The following is a 20,911-nucleotide window of genomic DNA, read 5'->3' on the forward strand; positions in this document are numbered from 1 at the left end:
TATACAAATTATATTTATTTATTTTACACAAAACTATTGGGCTCTTTAGGAAAGTCAATATGCAGAACCAAAGCAATCCAATCTGATATTTAACTGATTAGAAAAGTCCAATATGTTATTTAGCTCCATGATCAAGACCCAAAATAAAAATAAAATTACAACTTGATCAAATAAAGTGGAATTTGTCATCTAAGCCTACTTTATCTATATTTTAACCGATAAATGTCACCCGTTTTTATATTACACTGTTATATTTCCATCTAAGCCTACTTTATCTATATTTTAACCGATAAATGTCACCCCAGTTTTTATATTACATTGTTATATTTTTTCTAGTCACTCTACACATCCATCTTAACGTTCTTATTTTTGTTACATGAAGGTGTGGTCTTTGTTTCTATTTTAGGGCTCAACACTCCTTTCCATACAATATAGTAGATCAAATATCCCTCCTATAAAGTTTTCTGTTTAGCCTACTTGTTACGTTTTTATCATATAGGTTTTGTGATATTTCTATCTGAGTGAGAATTCATCAAAATGATTCAACCTAGATGGACAACTGAACACTTACCCACCTCCGTTCACATTTTGGGTATCGGCAATGGGAGAGTGACTGTCAGAAGTAAAATAAAAATAAAATAAGATAGGATGAGTAAAATAAATAACGGGGTAAATTAATAAAAAAAAAAAAATAGTACTAGACAAAATACTACTAATATTAGTGCTACCTCTATGTCTGTAAACTTCAAAATCCAGTATATTACTTTATACACAAAACCTAAAACTGTCGACTAGACAACAATAAGATAAATAAGATGCACAAGATGCAATAGTATGCCCAAGGATCAGCATGCAATGGAATAAGCAAGATGCACACAGAACAAAAATGGTGATATGAGAATTGAATGTGTAATATCAGTGATAGGATAGAGTAAAGACGATATATATATATATATATATATATATGAATAAGAGAAATTTTTATTGAAATAACTTACAAGACTACAGGGTATTAATGTCCTATACTATAGGTAGACTAGGCTACAAATGAAATAAAATCAAAATAAAACAATTCAAATCAAGACAATTCATAACAGAGATAGCCACCAAAATTAAAAAAAAAATTACATGACTAATCTCTCCAGCAACACTGCAAGTTACCGGGGTCCTTCTTGTTGGACTTCTGAAATTCTCTTTCCTCAAAATACACCTCAACCAAATATTATACTGTTGGGATTTATATGCCCTGGCATAGCAAATTCCTATCTGGATTATAGTGACATATGTTCCTGACATATCTGAAATATTTATGATTTATATAATTGGTGAATTCAATGTATTATGTTTCGATTCACTATGAAATTGATAGTGTCCATGTAATTACAAGAAATATTTATATATATGTATGTGATGGCAATCAATGCATGATATATAAATAGTAATTATAAATTGTTCATAGTCGGTAATTATGGATGGACTCATAATTAATTAAGACTTGAACTGGATCCGCGTTAGGTTAAGATATATTGCGAGAGCCGTCGTATGCAATTGCTCCCTATCACCGTCATGGCATTTGACTCTTAAGCATGAGAAAAGTATAGACTCTTTTATTAATTAATAATTACTTTGATTTGTTCGGCGGATTCTTCGGGATCCTTAGACCGACACTTTGGGTAGTTATGTAATTAATAGTTAGAGGGTTATATTTTCAATATTTGCATCATTGCTACTTGTATTTATTTTGTATTGATTATGGTTGATCACAAAGTAAATTCGAAGGCCTTCGTGTGTTTTTAGACAAAATGATTTATTATATATTTATTTATTTAAATTATTATTTTTGTCAAACAAATGTTTTATTGTGATCGAGCCAGAAATAATCAAAGGTACCAAAATAAATATATTGATTAAGTAGTCGGATTGATGGCTATATTTATCCGATAACTAATTATGCATAGAGGGGTCGAAGTGCAATATTGACTTAGAGGTTATTTATTATTTAATTGGAGTTCAATTAATTTCTTTTAGTGGAGTAGAAATTAATTTATGAATTAATTGAATTGGGTCCATGGACCGGGCCAATTATTAATTCATTGTAGCCAATAAAATAATAGGCCCAATGGATTCTCACTCATAGCCCAACTTGATATTGGAATCATATTAGATTTGAGACATATGAATTAGAGATGGAGAAGGATTTGTTGTTTCCTTTTCTTTATTTTTATGTTGCCTATAAATATACATGGTCTATGTATATTTTAGGGGGTGATTTTTAATGAGAAGGAAAAAGGAATTTATTTTCTCTCTCTAGAAAATTAGGGTTTATGTTCTCATCTAATGGAGGCTCCCACAAGCCTAGTTTTCCAAGGTCATTCATGGAGGCTTATGAGTGATTCCTAAAGGCAAAACCATTACCAAGAAGATGGAGATCCAAGAAGAAGGCATCTTGCTAAGGGATCTACAATAAGTGAGAACATTCACTTTAGAGGAAAGTTTTAAAGGTTTACTCAGACCTTTGATGTAAGTATTCAATCTGTTAATTGAATGATACATCATATTTTTATTTTTGCATAAAACTTGTCTCTATGTGATGAATCAAGGTTAAATTAATGTAATTTTATCTTTGGATGAATGTAATTAAGGCTTTGATTTAGCTGTTTGAAAGTTTAATGATGTAATTTATTTTTCCCATTGTATTTCAAGTTGTAAATATTTTTAAAGCCATGTAATATTCATCAAAGGATGCTATGAAGCTTCAATAAAGTCCAAGAGGGTTAAGTTAGGCTTCAGGAATTTTCTGGGATTTTTTAGAAATTTTCTGGAATTTTTCTGAAATTTTAAGGGCCTAAATTTAATTTCTGGAAATTTTTATTAATTTTTCTGGAATTTTCGGCGATTTTCCGGCGACCGGAGCAATGCCGGCGGCGAGGGACAGCGTCGGAAGATGGACGTATAATCCAGTGTAGCAGCACCCATGGTGTACTGAAGAGGACAGCCAATGGAAAAGCGCGTGAAGTACACGCGCTGACAAGGTTAGCATTCTGGCGCGTGAGATACACGCGCCAGACAAAGTCAACCATCCGGCGCGTGAGGAACACGCGCCGGACAAAGGAACCTTCCCCACGCGCGTGCCGGCGCATGGCAGCGCGTGGCGTGCACTGAATCATCTTTCCAGCGCGTGGGAGCGCGTGGCACGCGCTGGGACTTTCCAGAGGCGCGTGGGAGCGCGTGAATGACCTTCCAGGTGCATTTCAAGCCTCGTTTTGCTTCTCCTAGCGCGTATCAACCTCCTGCGGGTGTTTTCCTGCTGATGGAAGACCATCATGCAGTTATTAGAGCAATTAAATGTTAAAAGCTAATTCCATTGGCCATTTTATTTGCTTTATCTGTCATTTATTTATTTATGCGATGTATGAAATGCATGGAATATATAATTGTTAATTAATTATTATTCATGCATTGGATCCATGATATTTATTTAAATGGCTTGATTTATATTAGTTAAATTATGAAAATTAATTGGATTTGATTACTAATTAATTAGAGGGCACTTACTGGGAAACGAAAAATTATTTTTGTAAATTATTTTTGAAGTGTGCCTCAAATTAAATATTAGTGAATCATTTAAAGTCCAAATATTTTCTAAATTTAATTGGATTAAAATCAAGACGTTTTGTATGCATCATATCATGTATTTGAATAAAATGAAAACCCTAATTATGAATGATTAAAAATTGAGTGGGAGCGGGGATTTTTATACATTACCCCATGGCCTTCGTTATTAAAACCATTGTAATTAGATCTTCAAAAATAAGGCCCCACGTATGATTTGAAGAGTCTTAATATTACAAGAATGGTTATCTCATAAAAATAATAATATTAAATGTTCATTGTAATTAGATCTTTAAAAATAAGGCCCTACGCATGATTTAAAGAGTCTAGATTATAATGACAAGATATTTAATGTTTTATTTTTCATTAGAGCATTAATAACGTTATACACTCAGTCTAAAATCAATAGTGTTAGCTCCCCAACGGAGTGGTTTATACTAGGTGATTTTAGAAAGGCTAAACATAATCGGAAATCATTTCATATAGATAGACAAGGCATTGTCTTAAGAGATATGGAAATGATGGGATTTGCCTGCCAATAGCAATAATGAGCTTCGCCAACCGAATAAATTATTGGCATATTGGTTATTCGATTTTTCATGCAGTGGTTAAGGGACCCACATATTATTATTTTAATGGAAGTGCTCACCTAATAGCAAATGAATCTCAATAATAGTAATAATGAACTCCTCCAACAGGATTAGTTATTGACATATTGATTGGTTGATTTATTATGCTACAGAGTTGAGGGACCCGCATTAATTAAAAGGGATTGTTCACCAATAATAATAATGATCTCTTGTTCGATTGAGATTTATTGTATTATGTGGTTAACAAGCTCATTTTAATTTTAAATATGCATGACAGTATTAATAATTCACCTTGCATATTCTATGAATGCATTTATATTCAGATTAATTATGTCTAATCCAGTTTATCTGCTTGCTTACATATTCAATGTAACTGGATCTCATTAATATTGACTGAGAAAGGAACTTAGGTATTTTATTCACAATGTAAGGGTACAAATGTATTTACTACTTCTAAACCTAATCCTTTTACTTTAACATACCCAAGAGAACATTAATGCTTTGAATAAGTGAAATAAGGCAAATGAGATGACTTGGTGCAATATTCTAGAGTTTACCTCGAATACGCTCCAAAGCTAACATTTACATTATTTTATTTTCTTCAAGCATCATGTTAAAATTTTAATAAGATGTTTTGGTGAGATTAGATAGAGAGTATGCCAAAGTACTATGTCAGACTTGAATAGTATCAAGATAGCCTAAGGAACTCCAGTATGAAATCGAATTTTGAAAAATGATTGTTTATTATTTAAAAATTAGCTGGAGATCAATAAGGCTGACTTGGGTGGTAAGTTTCAAGTTGACATGATTATTGCCTTGTTACCAAACTCGTTCGACTCTGTTAGAGTGAACTAAATAAGGAATCAGTTTGAGTTCACACTCGCTGATATTCTTATAGAATTGGTAACAGATGAAGGGATAATCAAGAGTATGAGCGTTCCTATCAATCTAACCTAGTCTATACTATCTTCTTCTAGGCCCAAGTGGACGGGCAAAGCAAAGAAGAAGGATGATAATAGGACTAGACTAGCACAAAACATGGGTATACAAAAAGGTTAAAGGGAATAAGGCAGTGTATGTTGAGGGCGAAGAAAACTGTTTCTTTTGTCGCTAACTAAAACACTAAATGACGAACTGTTTAAGCAATGACGTGGCATAGGAAAATATATATTTAATCATTGAGCCATGTTATGTGGTTGTGTCTATTAATTCCTGATGGATAGATTCTGGAGCCACTAAACATGTTTGCAATTTATTGTAAGGATTTCAGGAATCCAGAAGCCTTAATGATATGGATATATATTTATCTTTTGACCTGATGCCAAGGTTGTAGTTAAGTCAGTGGGAGTATTACATCTGAAATTAGAGAGTATGAGGATATTAGTATTAGAGAACTATCTTTATGCACAGAAGTGGAACGCAATCTCATTCTTATTTCATTTTTGGTTTATAAAAACTGTGTTGTTATTTGTAAAATTGGTTTTATAAAATTGAATAGATATGCGATTGCTTCTGGTGCGTTGAAAGATGGTTAATATACTATAATCACAAACTCTTAAGATTTGCAGGATGTAGAAACTAATGTTGCATCTTCTAGATTGAATGTTAAGAGAAAAATTGTTATTCTTGACTCATTGTATTTTTAATGTCTATTTTTTGGGTTGTTATCAATCAAAATAAGATTCAAAGATTGGTCAAAGAAGGTTAATTACCTAGTGAGGCAGGGGAGCCTAAACCAAACTTGTGAACCCTGTTTTGAAGGATAGATAACTCTTAGGGCTTAATCAACCAGATGAAATAGACATAAAGGACAATTGGAGTCGGTACAGACTGACACGTGTGGTCTTATGAACATCCAAACAAGATTACTCACGTTTTGGATAAATTTACCTGTTGCGACACAAGTCTTATACTTTTGGTATATTCCGAGAGGTTAAGACTGATGTGGAGCACATATTAGGTAAACTTATCAAGACACTTCGATCTGATCGAGGATATAAGTATTTCTTGGGATAGTGCAAAGACTATATGGTCAATAAGGGTATTATGTACCAGTTTTCCGCAATTGACGCTAAATGCATTTAGGTGTCAAATAGGAATAACAAAATTCCACTTAACATGGTTAGATCTATGATCAGTTATGCCACATTATCTCTTTCATTTAAGAGTTTATCATTAATGATATCGATGCGTATTATGAACTGCATTCCATCTTAGTCTGTCTCAAGGATATCGTTGAGCTGTGTTTTTGACTAAATCTTAGTTTGAATCACATGCGCACATGGGGTAGTCTTGCACATGTGCGCTTGATATGGACAAGTAAGTTGGAAACAGATCATACGCATGATAGATTTGATAGCTACTTTAAAAGTCACTAGGATGGATTATTTTATGATCTCAATGATAAAAGTTGATTGTTTACACTCACTGTTTATCCATAGGAGGATCATATTATGAATTACATACCTAGTAGCATAATGTTAGAGAATATGGTATGAGTACCAGATGTACCACATGTGAACACACTTATTATAGAGATTGAGAATAATATATGAATTCCCTATTAATGCGTTAGCATCATCGATTTCTGCATCGGTACATTGATGTAGTGGGAGGATAATCATCCAATCCGATAGAATCATGTTTTTAGGTGAGACCATTATGGACATCCCTGTTAAACATGAGTTGGACCCAGTAAGCTACACGGAAGCGTGAACCGATATGGATACAGATCGTTTTGGTGAGTTACTATGAAATCAGAGTTGGAATCTATGTATTCTAATAACTTCTGGGATCTTGTAGAACTTTCTAGTAGGGTGATTCCTATGGAAGGCAAGTTAATCTACAAAAAGATACCAGAAGATTTCTTAGTGAATAAATCATGAGTGTACAAGGGAATGTCATTATTTTTCTAATTCTATATATATTGATGACATCCTACTCATTTATAATGACGTGGAAGTTTTGTCATCAATTAAAAGGTAGTTGTTCAATTACTTTTAAATGAAGGATTTTCAAGATGTAAGCTATATTCCTAGGATCAAGCTTTTGCAAGATCAGGTTAAAAGGAAAATAGGCTTATCTTAATAATCCTACATTGATAAAGTTTTGACCAGGTTTGGTATGCATAACTCAAAGAATGAGTTCTTGCTTTATTAATATGGATCGCTCTCTCTAGTAAGTAGTTTTTCAAGACTAGCAGAGGAGATTGAGCAAATGAGACTGGAACAATATGTTTCGGCATATGAGAGTCTCATATATGCCATGGTCTATACCAAACAGGATATCCGCTACATAGTAGGGATAGTCAGTAGAAATCAGTCCAATACTGGACTTGACAACTGGTCTATTATGAAAAATATCATTAAGTACCTAAGGAGAACCAATGATATCATATTCATTTATGGATGTGATGATATGGTCCTAGTCAGGTATGCTAGTTCTGATTTTCAATCAGAAGTAGATACTATGAGGTTCATGACTTAGTGTATGTTCACTTAATGGAAGGGAGATCAGTTGGTAGATTGTTAAGCAGATTTCAACTGCTGACTCAAACCTGTAGGTGGAATATATTGCAACCTTAAAGGCGGCAACGGAAGCCTATTAGTTTGATCTCACTGATTTAGAGGTTGTGGAGTATACTAGCCTGCCTATTGAGCTATGTTGTGATAATAGTGCAGAAGTAGTCCAAACCAATGACCCAAGGTTTCATAGAGGAACAAGATACACTGAGAGGAAGTATCATGTTCTACATGATATTGTCCGGCAAGAAAATGCACTTGTAGTTAGAACATTGCATTGGAACACAACTTTGTTGATCCATTATCAAAGGTGTCATTGATCAATAATTTTGATCATCATCTGGATAACATTGGAGTTAGGTGCAATTTGAATTGGCTATGAGGGCAAGTGGGAGCTGTTGGGATTTAAATGCCCTGGCATAGCAAATTCCTATCTGGATTATAGTGACATATGTTCCTGACATATCTGAAATATTTATGATTTATATAATTGGTGAATTCAATGTATTATGTTTCGATTCACTATGAAATTGATAGTGTCCATGTAATTACAAGAAATATTTATATATATGTATGTGATGGCAATCAATGCATGATATATAAATAGTAATTATAAATTGTTCATAGTCGGTAATTATGGATGGACTCATAATTAATTAAGACTTGAACTGGATCCGCGTTAGGTTGAGATATATTGCGAGAGTCGTCGTATGCAATTGCTCCCTATCACCGTCATGGCATTTGACTCTTAAGCATGAGAAAAGTATAGACTCTTTTATTAATTAATAATTACTTTGATTTGTTCGGCGGATTCTTCGGGATCCTTAGACCGACACTTTGGGTAGTTATGTAATTAATAGTTAGAGGGTTATATTTTCAATATTTGCATCATTGCTACTTGTATTTATTTTGTATTGATTATGGTTGATCACAAAGTAAATTCGAAGGCCTTCGTGTGTTTTTAGACAAAATGATTTATTATATATTTATTTATTTAAATTATTATTTTTGTCAAACAAATGTTTTATTGTGATCGAGCCAGAAATAATCAAAGGTACCAAAATAAATATATTGATTAAGTAGTCGGATTGATGGCTATATTTATCCGATAACTAATTATGCATAGAGGGGTCGAAGTGCAATATTGACTTAGAGGTTATTTATTATTTAATTGGAGTTCAATTAATTTCTTTTAGTGGAGTAGAAATTAATTTATGAATTAATTGAATTGGGTCCATGGACCGGGCCAATTATTAATTCATTGTAGCCAATAAAATAATAGGCCCAATGGATTCTCACTCATAGCCCAACTTGATATTGGAATCATATTAGATTTGAGACATATGAATTAGAGATGGAGAAGGATTTGTTGTTTCCTTTTCTTTATTTTTATGTTGCCTATAAATATACATGGTCTATGTATATTTTAGGGGGTGATTTTTAATGAGAAGGAAAAAGGAATTTATTTTCTCTCTCTAGAAAATTAGGGTTTATGTTCTCATCTAATGGAGGCTCCCACAAGCCTAGTTTTCCAAGGTCATTCATGGAGGCTTATGAGTGATTCCTAAAGGCAAAACAATTACCAAGAAGATGGAGATCCAAGAAGAAGGCATCTTGCTAAGGGATCTACAATAAGTGAGAACATTCACTTTAGAGGAAAGTTTTAAAGGTTTACTCAGACCTTTGATGTAAGTATTCAATCTGTTAATTGAATGATACATCATATTTTTATTTTTGCATAAAACTTGTCTCTATGTGATGAATCAAGATCTATGAATCAAAATCCCTCGAAAAGTTTTTAAAACTTGCACGTTTCCTAACATATACATCACCAATAATTTCATTATCGTTTCTTCATTTTTTTTTTTTCTGTTGAAAAAGAGTCTTACACAGAATTTTTTCCAGGTGTGGAGGACCAAAATATTAACATGAAACATCTTCTAGCGAGGGGCCAAAAATGTTACAGTTACTTGATTGACTGAACATGATTCAGGCTTGTTTGATGATGAATTTATTTCAGGAAACGTTCTTCCGGAGAAAAATCCTGGCTCTTTTGGTTGAGGCAATGCAATCTCACTACCCAACATCATAACCACAGATGACATGCTTGGCCTGTCCTATAGACTTTGTTGCACGCACAATAGACCAATATGGATTGATCTAAATACTTCAGTAAGATCACAAGAGTGCACTATGGCTTCGTCAATAAGTTCCAAAGGCTTGTCTTCTTTATAAAGTGTCCTTGCCTAGACAATTGCCACTCATTTTGTCAGTAATGTTGTATTAGCGCATTGAAATACTACATAATAGCTTGAGACACTTACATGTCCTAGGAGGTTAAGGCTGTGGTCTGGATGAGAAAATCCTCTGTTTTTTCTCCCACTAACTATCTCAAGCACCAATACACCAAAAACTATAGACATCAGATTTTACCGAGAAGAGTCCATCAATAGCATACTCAAGGACATGTAGCCACTGCAGAAAGTCCAAAAAAAAAAAAAAAAAAATCAATTTATGAGCAATAGAAGTAGCATATTCAACATATTTTAAAGTTCTTACTACGTTCCAACCACTCTTGTTGTATTTGCTTCCATTTCATCACCTCCAAAACTTCTAGCCATGCCAAAGTCTGAAATTTTGGGGGTCATATTGTTATCCAGTAAAATATTGCCCGCCTTGAGATCTCTATGGATAATTCTGAGTCTGGAATCTTGATGACGATAGTTAAGGCTCCGAGCAATTCCATTTATAATGTTGTAGTGCTTGGGCCAATCCAATAACATGCTTTGTTTTTTATCTGCCCAATTTTTCAATCCATTTAATCCATGTTGCAGTTTAGTTGGATTGACAAACCTAAATGAAAACTACTTTTATAAATAAACAACCACGGTTAATCCTTGGGAGAAAGTTCAAGCAGCTGCACTAGTTACAATGAAGTCAAGAGTATCCAATTTCCGATCTTCAACTGGGATGGACGTTGCACTTGACCTTTTTCCCAAGGCTTTTTGATAAGAGCATCCTCCTAAACACCACACCATAGGAAGTGGGGAATTTGGAGAATGCATAATGAAAGTAATTTGACAGGTCGAAGTTTAGAATATTAAGACTCAAAAATTACAAAAGGCTAAATAAATAGTGACAAACCGAAAATGAAAGAATCCATGCTTTTGTTAGGCAAGTATTCATAGATCAACATCCTTTCATCATCTTTAATGCAACAACCTAGAAGCTTCACAAGGTTTCGGTGCTGAAGTTTGGAAATGCATAGAACTTCATTCTTGAACTCTTCGAGTCCTTGCCTTGAATTCTTTGAAAGCCTCTTCACAGCTATTTCTTGTCCCACTTCTAACAAACCCTGAAAATTATCATTCTGAGAGTTCCATTATCTGCTTCCAAAAGAAGCAAGCTTGTTTTCCCTTTTTTCTTCCCTTGGCATTCAGTATGCTAGTCTACGTGGAGATTGTCTCCATTAAGTATATTAAGACAACTAGTTCATATCATAACAGCAGAGTCACAAAAGAGGAACACTCCAAACCCGGTGGCCAAAGTGGTGTCTTTGCAATACTATTTTATGTATAACCAGAAGCAAATAATTTGTGCAATTCGGCACACCTTTTTTTTTTATATTACCATTCAAAGAGGCGAACACAGTCCTTTGAGCGGGAAAAAGATTAGATTGAATATGTTTGAAAAGAATCGCACTGATTAACATTGCTAAGCATTCAGAATGAGGAGTTTTAAGTAGAGAATGTTTCAGAGAATACTGAAAACTATTTATGCAAATACTAGTTTGGTGCATAGAGATGGTACCATAACACGGTAGCAGAATTATTATTCTAGATGCTGCAAATATAGCTTTATATAAGTATTGATCATTACCTTGTAGACAGGTCCAAAGCCGCCCTCTCCAAGCTGATTGTCAATCGAGAAGTTATTTGTGGCATTTGCTATTGTCTCAAAGTCAAATAATGGCAACTCTAAATCTCTCCTCTCGCTTTCATTGGCGTAATCTCTATCTTGATTGAGTCTAATTGGTCCTGCAGATTAGGAAATGAACTTCATATGAATAAAGCAAGTTGTACATATTCCTAGAATAACATATATGGCAATATGCCATGGATCCAGAAGTTGGAAAAACCATTGAATAAGACCAAAAATTAAAATCTCTAAAATTATTCTTCCTAATGGATCATCCTGACTCTCTTTCCAGATTGGTAAGGCATGGCACTCTTAAATACAGTGGCATCATGATAATTATTTGTTTAACAACAAATAAAAAGAAACTGGTCAGCAACATCAGTGGGTAGAATAAGAGTTGAGATGTCCAACTGTTGTCTTTTGTTATATCAACAGAAAAGAAAGTGAAATAATGTTAAACTTAAGTAATGACATCCTAGATGTATTTTTAGCAGTATTGATTTGTTTTTTTAATCATTTGCCTAATTCAGTTAATGTCATCTATAGTGGTATTGCTGTCACTCCTAGTGCAAAAACCATATCTAGGAGGTCAGGTTAGCTACTTGTTTATTTGTTGTGAGCCCCTCATGTAAGATTATTTATTTAATTGTAGCCCACATGATTTGGACATGTGACATATTACTTGGTGGCTAAGTAAATAGATATCAATTAATATTATTTATTTTTGGTCAACTTATAATTACCTTTTTGGTAATTACTTATTGGAGAAGTGTTTTCCTTTCTTATTCCTTACTTTGATGGAAAGTAGAATTATATTACTAAGAGGAAAACTGGTCCTCTCTCTGCCTTTATAAAAAAGTGCATATATTCCATCAATTATGTACAATTAATGATACAACACGTAAAAGTTTTATGTGTGCAAAAGGCCAAGAGAGGGAAACCAGTTTCTACCTTTACCTGTTGATCAGAGTTGCAGATTAGTTCGTGGCAGAAAGAATCTCGATGTTGGACTTGATCTCTACGATATTTGCAATCACAAATCGAGGTATTTATATCTAACTATATTTATTTATGCGTTATAGATTATATGAAAATAATGAAGTTCTAAGATTATGGGATTCATGTTTCTTTGTAATTAATGGCTTAACACGAATAATTATAGTTTACATGTGGTATCAGAACTAATAGTTTAGGAACTCTTTATTTTTCACTAAAGTTTGCATAAATAATATATGTATAAAAAATAATGTAAAATTAAATAACTATATAATTAATTTTTCTTTTCGAATTACATATACACTGTATGTGTTTATTTATTTATTTATTAGTCTCCTGGGCTATTCACGGATTATGATAAATTTGAGTACATATTGTGAATCGTCAGTTTGTATTATACTTCAAGCAAGATGCAGAATGTTTATAGATAGACAAACAATGCAATTTGTATTACTGATTTCATGCATAATGGATTATTGGTCTTCGTGCATGATTTGAATTGTATAAAGTATTACTGATTTCATGCATAATGGATTATTGGTCATCGTGCATGATTTGAATTGTATAAAGTATGAAAGACTTTATTTTTAATTATCTAAAAAATAATAAATAATTAAATACATAAAGTATATGTATTTATTTATATGTGTGAATTTAAAATTTTAATCTAATTGTAAATAAATTATCGTTTTGTACCCATACATACATACATTTGGAGAATCAATTTTAAATTGATTCAATTATGAACTTCAAGTCTGAAAATAAAAATAACGTATTTTATTATGTATATAAAGTAAAAGGATATTTTTTAATTAATTTTTTGGACTATTAAGTTTCTGGGATCGAACTTACCTAAATTTGAATCGATCAGTATGAGTATGTGTGTATAATATTAAATGGGTAAATAATAATTAATTAGTTACTACCTAATTTAATATTTATATTATGTGAGGACTAGTAGCTATCAAAGTGGCCTAACCATAATGGTCGATGAATATTAATTTTAATAGTAAATATAACTTAATGATGAATTAATCTCTGTCTAATTTAATATTCATATTATGTGAAGATTGGTAGCTACCAAAGTGGCCCAATCATAATGATTGATGAATATTAATTTTTGTATTAGACATAATTAATCATAAATTAATTACTATCTAATTTAATATTCATATTATGTAAAGGTTGGTAGCTATCAAAGTGGCCTAACCATAATGGTTGATGAATATTAATTTTAGTAGTAAACATAATTACAATATTTCATGAATTATGATACTTATTATTTTTTATGATATTCATGAATATTGAGTTTATTTAATTATGAGAAATAATTCCTCAAAGGGAATTAATTTTCAAGTGATTAAATGAATATTAAAGGATTGTATGTATTTTTTAATTGGGTAGATATAGGATATCCAAATGTAACTTATCTGTTTAATTAAAAAAATGCATCACCAATAAAGATATACATATAAATACATATAAGTATCATTATTATTTTATAGTTGCCACCCAAAGGGGTACTATAGTTATACATTGTATTTATATTTTTAAGTTATACATACATGTTGTTAACTTAAAGCATTATTGTTGTGAGTATTTTATCTTATCATGTTTGTTTTATTATATCCCTTAATTCGCATGCTACATCTGTTATGATTCTTGATAGGACTAACTTCTCATACTGGAATGAGTAAGTTGGGTTTAAAATTTAGATGTGTTAAATCTTGATTTAACATTTTAAATTAAGAAACCTACTATTATTACTGAAAAAAACAGTGAGGAAGAAAAGATTTTCCATAAAGCTTAGGAGAGATCGAACAGATTAAGTATTATGGTTATGCGAATAATTGTTCCCCATAGTGATAATGCTAAGGAATATTTGATTATAAGAATGTTTTCGTATTGTAGATAAATATCTAAAACTAAAATTATTAATTGATATAACTACTATACATTTTTTGTTGGTACTCGTACCATGTATGATCGTATTTTTAGATGACTAATGTTACTGTAGAATTGAGAACCTTATGGATGATTATGAATGAGAATTTTCTTATTCAATTTATTCTCAGTTTCTTGTTTATTCAGTATGGGTCATTTCGAATTAACACTATTAAGACAAGTGGTAGTGAATGAATTGACTATTATGTTAATTTAGGAGGAGACAAGGCTTAAGTAGCAAGTAATCATTAAGTTCATCTCATGACTCAAGAAATTAGAAAGAAATTTGGGAATAAGCCTAAAAGGGCATTAAGTGAGCAACACCCAAAATTAAAAAGATTTAGGTCAATTTCCTAAAAGAAATGAATGTAATAATGAAAAAAATATCATTAATGTATTTAACACTTTTAGAAAGAATATATGACATATAAAGAATGATTCGAAAAAGAAAAGTACGCTTTTGGTTTTTGTATATTGCAAATTACTTGTTGAAATTCTTTTTAATACATGATAGGTTGACTTAAGTATTAATATTTATATTTCTAATAGATGCAAGAATTTTTTATGGCCTAAACCACAAATTCAAATAAGAATTTCTTATTTATGATAATTGGGAAAAAGTTTTGTTGAAACCATTGTGACACTATGTTTAATGTTAGACAATGGATTTTATTTAAATTATTTTAAAATTTTTATATTTATTCAATTTCTCATAATTTGATTTTATTTCAAAAACTTTATGTTAATGTTTTTCATTTAAATTTGGTAATGATATTTATTTAAAAAATTATAATTTGTGTGTTATGGTATTATTGTTGATGATTTCTGTAAATTCAAATTTGATGGTTTATTTATTAAAATCCTTTTGATCTTATATCATAATGTTAGAATTAAGCATAACTCAATTAATAGAAAATTTATCTTTGGCATAAAAGACTAGGTCAATATCTAGTGAAAGGTTAGGAAAATTAGTAAAGGATGTGATTCTTCTGAATCTAAACTTTACTGATTTTGATATGTGTGTAGATTATATTAAGGGTAGACAAACTAAACGCACAAAGAAATGAGTCACAATAAGTACATAACTTCTTGAAATTATTATTTGTAGACCTTCCGATGTTCCATTTTTTGGAGGAGAAAAGTATTTTATCGCCTTTATAGTTGATTTTTCACATTATGGATATATCTATTTGTTGTATGAAAAAACTCAATCAGTGGGTACTCTTGAACTCTTAAAGTATACATAAATGAGGTTGAAAAACAATTAGATAGAAAAGTGAAAATCATAAGGTCATATAGAGGTGGAGAATATTATGGAAAATATGATGAAACGGGTTAATACTCTAACCGTTTGTTAAACTCCTTGAAATATATGGCATTTGTGCTTAATACACTTTGTTATACATGCCACAGCAGAAGCGTGTAGCTGTAAGGCGTAATCGTACTCTTATGGAATTGGTTAGGAGTATGTTAAGTAATTCCTCGTTACCCATAATGTTATGGATGTTAAGTAATCTAAAGGGTACAAGTTTTACTATCCTAAACATAGTACGATAATTATTGAAACCGGTAATGACAGATTCATTAAGAATGGTGAAATCAGTGGGAGTGATAAAAATAAGAATTTGATCATTCCAGAAGTTAGGGTATAAATGTCTTTACCCATAACTTCTAAGGAAATAATTGTTCCTTCAGTTGTTGAACCGTATAATAATGAAAAATAATTGAATGATCAACAACTCTATAATGAGATTGTCACCAATAAATAGATTGTAGAAGAATTATAAGGAATAACATTAAGACGATCTAAAAGAGAAAGGAGATCTGCTATTCCGGATGACTATGTGATATATCTGCAAGAATTTGTTTTTGATATATAGTGAGATATATACGGATCCGGTTACATATTCACAAGCCATTAACAGTAATGATTTTACTAAATGGATTAGTGTCATGAATGAAGAGATTATAAAGAAACATTCTCTCTAGTATCTAAGAAGAAATCTTTTAAAATATCATGGCATTAGTAACTTATTATGATTTAGAGTTACATTAAATGAATGTGAATACAACTTTTATGAATGGGAGTTTATAAGAGAAAGTCCATATGGAACAACCTGAAGGCGTCATATTAAAGGGTAAAGAATTCATGGTCTGTAAACTTAAGATGTCAATATATGGATTTAAACAAGCTTCCTAACAATGGTATATTAAGTTTAATGATACCATTATTTTTTTTGGTTTTAAGAAAAACACTGTTGATCAGTATATATACTAGAAGGTTAGTGGGAGGAAGTTTATATTTCTGATTCTATATATTGATGATATTTTATTTGTTAGTAGTGATCTTAATTTATTATATGAAACTAAAAGTTATCTCTAAGAATTTTGAAATGAAATATATGGATGAGGCATCCTATGTGATAGGAATAGAAATATTTCATTATAGATCACATTGATTTGTTTTTAGAATTATCTCATAAAGCATATATTAAAAGAGTTCTAGAAGATTTGGTTGGAGGAACAATATTACGAAAAAGTGCAAAGTAATTTATGATTACTTTGTCTATTATGAAATTTTAATTTGTAGTATGCTTTGAGGTTATAATTTATGGTTGCAGAATTTATTTTAGGACTTGGAGTTATGGGTACCATTTTTAGATTGCTGAAAATTTATGCTGCAATTGTTGATCTTCTTGTATGAAAAATAATAGGTATTCTAAAGTTGAAATACTTTATCATTAAAGAAGATATTTAGAAACAACGAATGTCTATTGTAATTATAAGCACACAACTTATGATTACAATCCATTAATGAATGGACTACCATCCAAGACATTTATGGAATATGTTGAAAGAATGGGTCTTAAATGTAGTCAATGATGATTATTTTTTAATTGTGGATTGCTTATATATATTTGACATTTTGCGTTAATTAAATGTGTTTATGATATTTCCTATTAATTAATGTACATGTACGTATTGGTTTAATAAGTGGTAATAGGAATAATCTTGGAAAAGACATTATTGTTAGATCATTATTGATACTTCTCATTTATAGACTATGTTGAATAAATTACTAGTGTTGTGGTACATGGAAGGGACTGTGTCATTTAAGGATATATAACCGCCATGACTCGCATTGGTAATTTATTTACCATGGTATTTATGATGACCAATTTAATGAGTTAATCTGATATATGGTGCACATTAATGACTATTTTACTAAACCACTACAGAAATTATCATATGTGCCAAGAGGGAGAATGTAAGATTATTTATTTAATTGTGACCCGCATGATTTGGACATGTGACATATTACTTAGTGGCTAAGTAAATAGATATCAATTAATATTATTTATTTTTGGTCAATTTATAATTACCTTTTTGGTAATTAATTATTGGAGAAGTGTTTTCCTTTCTTATTCCTTACTTTGATGGAAAGTAGAATTATATTATTAAAAGGAAAACTGGTCACCTCTCTGCCTTTATAAAAAAGTGCATATATTCCATTAATTATGTACAATTAATGATACAATACGTAAAAGTTTTATGTGTGCAAAAGGCCAAGAGAGAGAAACCAGTTTCCACCTTTGCCTGTTGATCAAAGTTGCAGATTAGTTCGTGGCAGAAAGGATCTCGATGTTGGACTTGATCTTTACGATATTTGCAATCATAGATCGAGATATTTATATCTAACTATATTTATTTATGCATTATAGACTATGTGAAAATAATGAAGTTCTAAGATTATGGGATTCATCTTTATTTGTGATTAATGACTTAACACGAATAATTATAGTTTACACCTCATGGTGACCATTAATGTTCTCAAGACGGGCAAATACACACTCTTTATGACAAACAACTTCTCTCACTATCATCATCCTGAAAAAGTAATGTAAGCCTAAGAGAAAGGATTATGATTAAGACCCAAAATCTGATAGGTCCATTTTAGTAGATTATTTGCAAAAATAAAAATAATAATAAATCACTTAGGTCGAATCACTTTATTAATTTGTTTCACTAAGAAAACTAGGGGGAAAAAAATTGTATCACTAAGAATACTGAAATGAAAATCACAAAATTAATAGCATTCAGGAAGCTTGATTTTGGTACACTTCATACATGAACCACCAGATTATAACCACCTGCCCTTTTGGTAAAGCTGAAGTGGCTCAATTAACATGAGGAGGTGTAGAATAAGACCAACATAATGTGGCAAAGGAAATAAATCTAAAAATCTTGACATTCAATGCGAGCAAGACATAAAATAGATACTTGGAATATAACTAAAGATGGGGTTGGGTTGGATCGCCTTGGTAAGAATTCGAAGTTTTATTTGTTGATTAGGAAAGAAAAGTAAATTGAGTCTTCTAGATATGTTACCTTCTCTCTTCAGCTTCCTCCTCAAGAAATGCAAGAGCAGGAATAGGCCTAGGAGTACCACTGCTATAAGTAATATAGGAATGACTATAATCCTCACTCTTCCCTTTACATTGGAGCTGCTATGTGTCTCTGCACAGTCAACATTTACCATTAGTTTAAAAGAACTACAATTTAAGGCAGGAAAACTATGCACTAAAGCAGCAATAAAAGAAGGCACTTTTCTATAGTTAATTGAAATAACTGAAGGAAAATCTGAAGAAAAGGTATAAACATAAAAACTAAATCCATTACTCATGTTTTTCAATAATCTAATTTGCTAACGAGCACGTTCATACCTAATTCTGAGGCTGCAATTATCAGATACAGATCAAATAAGATAATCCATACCTAAGTACTGTATGAAGTGCAAGAAAAATTTGTGAGAGCTTCTCTATGCCTCTCGATTTATGCCTCCTTTCTACAACTCTGCTTGCAAAGTTGTTGAAAGGATGGCAACTTCTTTTTTATTTCCACACCAGAATGTAAAAGCTAGTCACTTATCTACATGTTAGGGGATATATATCACACATACCTAACTCAGAGGAGGCCATTATTATGTAAATATCTTGCCCAACTTCAGGGACTTCCCTGATATCAATTAGGTCGTCAAACCAGAGGAAACAGCCACTTCCTCCTGCTGTTACGTGTATATTTGCATAAGCCATACAAGTACAGTTTTTCAAACATACCGTCTCACACTCCTTGAGGGTCATGCTCCGATTAAACCAGGAATACCATGTGTCAGGCAATTTAACACCGGAATACTTGAGAAATCCATTTGATGATCCATTGTGGCAATCCAATGGAGTTCTTTGAACACACCCACCAGACCAATCTGCTGTGTCCCAATCTTTTGGGTATTTTGGCATAAATTTATCAAGACACCCACATAATGGGGAGTTACCAATGCTGCAGCTACCATAGGCCTGACACAACCCATAAAAATCACAATTATTTGCTGGTACCCGTAAACTACCCATTCCTGTGTTTTATAATTCTATGTCAGGCGCTGTAGTATTCCATTCTGGCTCAAAACCCACTGTGAGACAACTGAGCTATTAGGAAGCTCAAATCCATAATACACCTCCTGCTGATCAAAAACAAAATAGTATGTGAAGATGCTGTTTGGTCTTAAACCCACCACGCCACTAAAGCGGAGACCATTCCATGGTCCAGAACGGTATTGCTCAACTGAACCTTTCAGGAGGACAAGTTGTGGAAATCCATGAAGATCAATTCCAAATGAATAGTCACCTTTAGAAGGGTCATCAATGGACTTCCATGACCATAGACGCCTATCAATTCCAGTTACTAGGTTCTTTCCAAACTTCATGCCCGGCAACAGAGTGTCACTCGGATAATCAAAACTCTGCCACAGGAAATTCTCATCATTTGCATCTTTGGCAAGAAGATTACCCGAATCCAAAAGCTGTGCAATTGGGTTCACTGTGTTGTTATTTGATGATGAATTTGAAGAAGACCAGAAGATGCTGCTTGTACTATTGACAAGCATGAGAATTCCTCCATCAGTGAGCTTTAAGACACCTCCTCCCGAGGTATCAGTAAGTGGAGTATCTCTGTTGGCAACCCATACCAGAGTCCTATTAGATATTTTCTTGTACCATATTCCCAAGTATCGATTCCTGGAACTACTACTTGAGGGGCTGAAAAATCCCAGTTCAAATGTTCCATCTGAAGTGACCATGGTTTGCCCATCTGTAAGAGATTGTGTTGTAGTTATGGTGCCGAATTCTACAGCATCGGAGATTATTGTTAACATGGAAAACATAAAATAGAAGGAAAAAATTATAGTAAAGCCATAATTCTTTGATGATTTACTCATGCTTCCCATAATGGGGTTTGTCTGTTTTTCATTCAATATTAATTCAGGAAACCCATACG

General features: G+C 32.1%; 1 pseudogene; it reads right to left on the reverse strand.

Annotated features, from left to right (window-relative positions):
• Positions 1 to 9,588: 9,588 nt before the first annotated feature.
• LOC132309776 (uncharacterized) overlaps positions 9,589 to 20,911 on the reverse strand; it is a 31,028-nt pseudogene continuing 19,705 nt past the window's right edge.

This window comes from Cornus florida, unplaced genomic scaffold (genome assembly GCF_030987335.1).
Source record: "Cornus florida cultivar Cherokee Brave unplaced genomic scaffold, ASM3098733v1 CherokeeBrave_3.0.0_Hap2_Chr05, whole genome shotgun sequence".
Lineage (NCBI taxonomy): Eukaryota > Viridiplantae > Streptophyta > Magnoliopsida > Cornales > Cornaceae > Cornus > Cornus florida.